Below are 7,933 nucleotides of genomic sequence, written 5' to 3'. Positions count from 1 at the left end.
TAAAATAAGCTGACTCCTGTGAAGAGAACTTAACTTCTTCTCTTTCCAGATTAAATATCTCCCTGTCTTTCAATCATATGGTACATATTCTTTCCAGACCCTTTGCTATCTTAGCCATTGGTTTCAGGTAAACTTCTTATCAAAAACTACAGGGTAAGTGTTCCAATTTGCTCAAGACTAAAGATAGGATACTTTTGATTCTAACATAAAATAGAGTCCCTTGTCAATCAGGATGGCTGGTAACGAGGGAGATACACTCAAAAACTTCATTCAAGGCAGTTTGGTGAAGTGATTATTTAAGTGCAAGTAGGGATTAAGGGTTAAGATGAAGTACTTGGGGCCAGTAACAGGAAAAGCCCTACACCTGAAGCCATCAGGAGAGGCAGATGCTAGCTTAGAGAAAGCTGCAATTAGAGAGAGGCTGCTGAGTAGGCCGTACAGAGCCACCACCAAATTTTTGCTTGGAGTGATAGGTCTGATTGAATGCATCGACTCCTGTCTATACTCAGAGCTCCTGATGAATCTCCTACTCTCAGAACCAAACAGGCAGCCAAATAACAGGACACCTTGCAGAGAATCAGACTCCATGGGTAGAAGTGTTGGCAGAGAGAGGCTGGGAGTGGATCGCGAGGAGCGAACCAGGTGGAGCTTCTCATCCTTCTTTGGCGAAGTTAGAGTTTTGAACTGTCTTTTCAAAAATGTCGCATACCAGTTACTTAGAAGTGATCTGAAAAATCTTTAAATATAAAGGCACTTCTAATTTGACTATTTTAATATTCGCGAACATACATGTATTGTCTTATTGTATACACATGATCTAAGAAGAGAATATATGCCTATTATCCTTCCATAATATTGAATATGTATTAGTTTGAACCAACTTAAAGTTTAAGTAAACAAACTCTTATTTCTTATGCTCTGTCAAATAACTAGAACCAATAAAATTATTTAGGCCCTTGAAGCAAATAGGTATACTAATTAGTACTAAAATTGATTACTTATTTATTTAATGATAATATTAAGCCTTTATAAAAGAAGGGTTCTAAGCAGAGCTTATTAGTTTGCATTAAGTCAAGGTAAAAGATAACATATTTGAGAACTAAATTTAAGATATGTTCTTATATTAATTAGAACCAGGCACTGTGGTGCATGCTTGTAATCTCAGTACTTGGGAGGCTGAGACAGGAGAATCCTGGGTCATGGTCAGCCGCAGCTGTACAGTGAGGCCTCCACAACTTAGTGAGACCCTGTTTCAAAATAAGGAATAAAAAATAAAGCTGGGGGTATAGCTTGGAGGTAGAAAGCCCCTGGGTTCAATCCCCAGCACACACACACACGCACACACACACACACACACACACACACACACACACACGGTTGATCAAACATACTATTTTTTATTTTATTTTATTTTATTTTTTCTTTTAACAATTTTTTTATTGAACATAAATAGTATACATTTAAACTATATTTGGTGCCCTCTCCCCCCCGCCCCCGTTTTCTCTTCCCCCCTCCCACCAATGGTTGTCCAGGTTAACCATGTCATATTCATAATTTTACACATGTTCAGATGTAGACCCTCATTAATCAAGATCAGCCTTCCTCCTCTCCTATCTTTCCATTCAAATTTTGCTGGTATTTCCCCTCCATTATCTGGAGTCCCAATGGTATCCTTTGTGTTTCCTAGTTTGGGCATATTAGAGGAAACATATGTACCTTCTCCTTCTGTGCTTGGCTGATCTCAGTTAACATAATGTTCTCCAGGGCTTTCCATCTTCTTGCAAATGATATAATTTTGTTCTTCTTTATAAACATACTATTTTTTAACACAGGCATATTTAGCTTCTTATTCATAACATATAGATATAAAATTAGGATACATAAGTTGTGTGTGTGTGTGTGTGTGTGTGTGAAGATTGTTAAATAAACAGGAGGCCATTAGCATGAGGCTATCTCCATACTTTGAGATTCTACGCAATAAACTACAATTTAACTTGTGTTTCAAACAAAACCAATCTATCTTAGTGTAACAGTCAATGTCGAGCAGTCATAGGTAGCCAGCTTATTGTGTCATACCGAAATATAGTACACAGGCCTAGTAGCAGCCTATCAGGTTATTTCTCTACTTTGCGTCTGTGTCTAGCCAATGAAAGCTCATTTTTCCCACCATTGACTATGCTCTCTGTTCATCTTCTGGTTCTAAATGCTGCCCCAAATTATAAATCTTTGTACAAATAAACCAAGCCAAATTTAATGTATCTAAAGGGTTTTTTGCTTGTTTGTTTGTTTTTGTAAACCCAGGGGTGTCTACCTCTGAGCTACACTCCCAGCCCTATTTTATGTTTTATTATGAAACAAGACCTCACTAAGTTGCTGAGGCTGGCCGCGAACCTGCGATCCTCTTGTCTCAGTCTCCCAAGTACTGGGATTACAAGGTGTGCACCAACAATCCTGGCTGGATCTTTTATTTTACAAACCAGAGGATACAGTCTTTCTAAAGTGCTTACTAGTGTTTGGCAAGAACTCTGTAAGTACTTATATAATATTAGTAATAGGAGAATGGGTTTATCTCTACTACTCTTAGAGTTAAGACCATTTTCAAAAGATCAGAGTTCTCTTGGAAAGGAAAAATGTTTGCAGAAAACCACTTATACAAACTGTCAGATCAGTTCTGTAAAATGCCTGCCAATTTCTTTTTTCACCTGCTGTCCTTCGATGTCCGTAGAAAAGTTGGGGTTAGACATGTTCTGAAATTGTTGTATGCAAATTTGTCTTGGTTCTTGAGCCCCAGATACTTCTCAGATATTTAAAGCCTGCAAGGTCTGTTCACTAAAGAAGTAACAGCAAACATACAGATAAGTATATGGTAGTCTGTCAGGCACTGTGGCCGTTGATTTTGTAATATATACTTGACTCTGTCATAAATGTGCTTCGCTAAGGGGAACATTCTGTCAAAAGGTCCAGTTTATCAGCTACGTACACACGTAAACTGACTACAGTTATTAAACAGTCTTATCACTTAGACTGAGGACTTTAGCAGTGGCCTGTTGTTTGATCCTTAGATTTGCGCTACAATATAGAGTTATCCCACTTGACAAATAAAACACAAAAAGCCAAGAGAGAATAAGGGCCTTGTCCACGGCTGAGGAAAGGAGTCTCTTCAGAGTCTGTGCTGTGACCACTAGAAAACTCTCTGAATTTAGGCAAGCTAGAATAAGGATTCCAAAAGTACTTGCAAGGCATCATAAAAAGGCAAATAAAAAGCCGTGTTACCAGATATGCATTCTTTCCTTTGACCAATATGTTGCTATCAGTCTTGATAATATTTGATCGTTTGGGTTTATTTATTTATTTATTTATTTATTGGTGGTACTGGGGATGGAATCCAGAGGCTTTCTACCTCCGGGCTATACTCCCAGACCTATTTTTTATATTTTATTTGAAAACAGGGTCTCACTAGGTTGCTGAGAGCCTCACTAAGTAGCTGAGGCTGGCTTCAAACCCGCGCGATCCTCCTGTCTCAGCCTCCCAAGCGCGGGGATTACAAGCGTGCGCCACCACGCCCGGCAATCATTTGGGTTTATATGGATCTGTGGAAGAAAAGCACTATGAATCTCATTATCATGTATAACTACAAGGCATCAATAAATTAAAAACACTATAACCATTGGTCAGCTTCATTGTTATATAAATTAAAATACATGTGAAAATCCCAGGCTGGAAGTTATTGCAATGTTGTCCTATGAAGAGTAGTCCATCTAATCCTTTGCTTTCTTAAAACATAATTTGGGTGCTTGGGAACAGTTCAGTAGTAGAGTGCTTGCCGAGCATGTGCACGATCCTAGAAGGAACAGCTAAAACATGGTTGATTCCACTTGGACATTCTCTACAGATTTTTTATTCTAGTCTGCTTCAGGTTAGTGCCAAAAATATTCTGTTCTCTGAATAGTTTGTTTCTGTACTATCTCACCATGATTTATATCTCTAAACTTGTAAAGGTAACTATGTGGTTTGTTAACGTTCACTAATACACATGTAAATATATTAATGTGTAGAGCCCAGGTAGTTTCATGGGAATGGCCAATTATGTGAGTACTATTTGTTAAACTAATAACCTACAGTAGATACCTATAGGGTTTTTGAGTTTGGTTTGGGATTGACAAAATTGTTCACTTTGTAGTTTTTGTATTGATTGAAACACTCTGCAGACTGTCTTTCATATAAATTCAATTTACAAAACAAATATAGTCCTCACACACCTTGAGTTATGAATTGCACCAAACAATCTGAGTCACTGGTAGAAGAAAATGCTCCTTCTAATTATAGTACCAAAGCCCCATGGTAAGTCTTCAGATCTGTCTTGGTCATATTTGGATTACATTAAAAGCGAGTCATGGTAATAGAAACAGGTACTTGGGTGGAGTTGGAATGTTTGGGATGTTAAGATATTGTGAAGTAGATGCAGGTAGAGGAATACAATTTTTAAATAGTGTCTTTCAATTTTTATCCTCCAGTTATTGTGTGTGTACATATATACGACACCTTATATATTGTTTATATTATAATATATATATATATATATATATATATATATATATATATATCTTGAAAGATAGTCCTTTAGAAAGTTTTAGAAAGAAATAATAATAAAAGAATTGGCTTAAATTAAATCCCAGTCGATCTTTGGATACCAGTAAAATATTAAGCAAACATAAAATGAACACATTGATGAAAGCAATGAACCAAAGCCAGCTATAGAGAAATCTAGATAAACCACTAAATGGTTTCTTTATTCCTTGCACCTTAGCTTGAAGGGAATTGACATTTGGCAGAGAAATACATGTTTCCAGCACAATGAATCAGAAGGCTCAAGCAGCCATCATGACCTTTGAGAGAAGAACAAGACAAGCTCAGGGAAGGTACTTGCACAGAGAGATTAGTGAGTGCTCAGCATGGATTTGAATCCTTCTGTGATATAGATGGTGATATTGTAGGGAGTTGGGGCCAAGCCCAGGGAAGAACAAGTTGTCAATTGTTACAAATCCAAGCTGATAGTGGAGGAATAAAGCCTGGGATTTACTGGTTCCAGTAGTGTAGTTCTAAGTTCCTCAAACTGGTACATAAAATATAAACTATAAGAGCAACTCTTTTTCCTCTGACTTTTCCACTCAGTAACCCTGTCTTGTCATCCTCCAGCAACCACTGTTGATGTCCTTTCTCTACGTGTGCTTTGTTTTTGCTATCACCCTCCTAGGTGTGTAAATCAACCCTATTTCCATTCTACCATACCCTTGATCTTGATTGTTTTACAAGTTAGCTCTAAATGTGTTATATTCATGAACCCCACTGACCAGCCGTGTGTGAGTATGTGTGTTACTGGAGATTGAACTCAAGAGCCATCCCATCTACCTACAAACTACACCTCCAGCTCTGTTTATATTTATTTATTTATTTGGCAGTACTGGGGATGGAATCCAGGGGTATTTTACCTTGGAGCAACACCTCCAGCCGTGTTTTTTTATTCTTTATTTTGAAACAGGGTCTCACTGAGTTGAAAAGGGCCTCACTAAGTAGCTGAGGCTGGCCATGAACCACAAACTTCCTGTCTCAGCCTCCTAAATGCTGGGATTACAAGCGTGCGCCACCACACCAGGCTGTTTTTAATTTTAAAAGAGAGTATAAGTTGCTGAGGACCTCACTATGGTTTTTTTTTGTTTGTTTGTTTGTTTGTTTTTTTTTGGTGGTACTGGGGTTCCTGGAAGCCCTTCTACCTCCGGGCTACACTCCCATACCTATTTTATGTTTTTTTATTTGGAAACAGGGTCTCGTAAACCAGCACGGCTGGCTTCAAACCTGCGCGATCCTCCTGTCTCCGCCTCCCAAGCACGGGGATTACAAGCGTGCGCCACCACGCCAGGCTCCTTCACTATGTTTTTGAGGCTGGCCTCAAAACTGTGATCCCCTAGTCTCAGCCTCCCAAATACTGTAATTACAGATTTACAACAATGTGCTTAGTTTCATCTGACCAGTTTTAACATTTTTTCATTTATGAACTTCTTTAAATAAATATTATTGCAGAATGTAATGGCAAACACCTGTAACCCCAGGAATTAGGAGGCTGAGACAGGAAGATCACAGATTTAAGGACAGCCTCAGAAATGTAGAGAGACTCTCATCAACTTACTAAGACCCTGTTTCAAAACAAACCAAACAAATAAAAAGCTGGAAAAATGGCCTAGGGGTGGAATGCCACTGCGTTCAATCCCCACTACCAATAAATATATATATATATATATATATATATATATATATATATATATATATTATTGATTCATCTATTCAATATGCATTCAGGAAAAGCATACAGAATTAGGAACAAATGTATGCAGGGACCCAAGTGTGGAGATGTTACTGTTCAGAAGGAAGATAAACATGATAAAAAGACTTCTTTTATAAATTACTGAGTTAAAAGCATGTCTGTAAACAAAACATGAAACAAGAAGCTTAAAATGTTCCACAGAGATAAAGTAAGACCATCATGAAAAGTAGTCCTTAAAATGATGAGTTACAAGCCATATGTAGAAGGCCCGCAATCATGTGCCCCAGGCTGTCTTCGTGGACCGGGAGCCTGCGGCTATAGATGGGGTAAGACTGGCATTTACACCCTAAGCACCTCATGTCCGGCCAGGAAGATGCTTCCAACAACTATGCCCGTGGACACTACACTGTGGGGAAGGAGATCATCGATCCGGTGCTGGAGCAAATCCTAAAGCTGCCTGACCATTGCACTGAACTTTGGGGCTTCCTGATCTTCCTCAGCTTTAGGGTGAGGGGCCACTGGCTCCAGCTTTACCTCCCTGCTGATGGAACATCTTTCTGTTGACTACATCAAAAAGTCCAAGTTGGATTTGCTATCTACCCGGCCCTTCAAGTGTCCACAGCAGTTGTAGAGCCTTATAATTCTATCTTGAACACTCACAGCACTCTGGAGCACTTGGACTGTGCCTTCATGTTGGACGATGAGGCCATCTGCCACGTCTGCTGCTGCAACCTGGACACTGAGTGCCCAGCATCCACCAACCTCAATTGGCTCGTGGCCAGATTGTGTCTTCTATCACCGTCTTTCTGAACTTCAACGCTGCCCATAACATGGACTTCACAGAATTTCAGACCCATCTGGTGTCCTACCCCCACATCCACTTTCCCCTGGAGAGCGCCAATGCCTGCTTTGAACCCTCCAATCGGATGGTCATGTGTGACCCTCGCTGTGGCAAGCCCATGTCTGCCACATGCGCTATCATGGAGAAGTGGTTCCCAAGGACGTCAATGCTGCTGTCGCCACTCTCAAGACCAAGGGCACCATCCAGTTTGTGGACTAGTGTCCCACAGGTTTTAAGGTTGGCATCAATGACCAGGCCCCCAAAGTGGTGCCTGGGGGTAACCTTGCCAAAGTACAGTGGGCAGTGTGTATGCTAAGCAGCACCACAGCCATTACAGAGGCCTGGGCCTGCCTCAACCACAAGTTTGACCTGATGTATGCCAAGCCCAAGCGGGTGTTTTTGCACTGGTATGTGGGTGAGGGCATGGAGTTCTCTGGGGCCCGAGAGGACCTGGCTGCTCTGGAGAAAGATTATGAAGAAGTGGGCTCAGAGTCTGTGGATAGCAAGGATGAGGGCGAGGAGTCTTAGGGGAAACTGGCACCTGCAGTGTCCTTCTCCCTCCCCACTTTTGTATCTCTTATTCTGCCATTTCCCCTATGCCAAAAGAAAGAAAGAAAGAAAGAAAGAAAGAAAGAAAGAAAGAAAGAAAGAAAGAAAGAACGGAAAGAGCAAGAAGGGAAAGGAAAGAAAAAAAAAGAAGTTCAAGAAACAAGTGCAAAGTTTAACAGTTCTGGAACAAGAAGCTGTGGATGTTGAACTAGAGAATGAGTAAG

At 40.1% G+C, this 7,933-nt stretch overlaps 1 pseudogene across 1 annotated transcript; it reads left to right on the top strand.

Annotated features, from left to right (window-relative positions):
• The first annotated feature begins 325 nt into the window (after positions 1–325).
• On the top strand, positions 326–7,688 carry LOC308265995 (tubulin alpha-1C chain-like; annotated as a pseudogene). Its single transcript has 2 exons — positions 326–670; positions 6,586–7,688. The product of its transcript is annotated as a tubulin alpha-1C chain-like (transcript).
• The last annotated feature ends 245 nt before the right edge of the window (positions 7,689–7,933 follow it).

Source organism: Muscardinus avellanarius (assembly GCF_963383645.1).
Source record: "Muscardinus avellanarius genome assembly, chromosome: 8".
Taxonomy (NCBI): domain Eukaryota; kingdom Metazoa; phylum Chordata; class Mammalia; order Rodentia; family Gliridae; genus Muscardinus; species Muscardinus avellanarius.
Note: the sequence above shows the minus strand (reverse complement) of the source record. Positions and strands in the feature narration are given on the sequence as shown.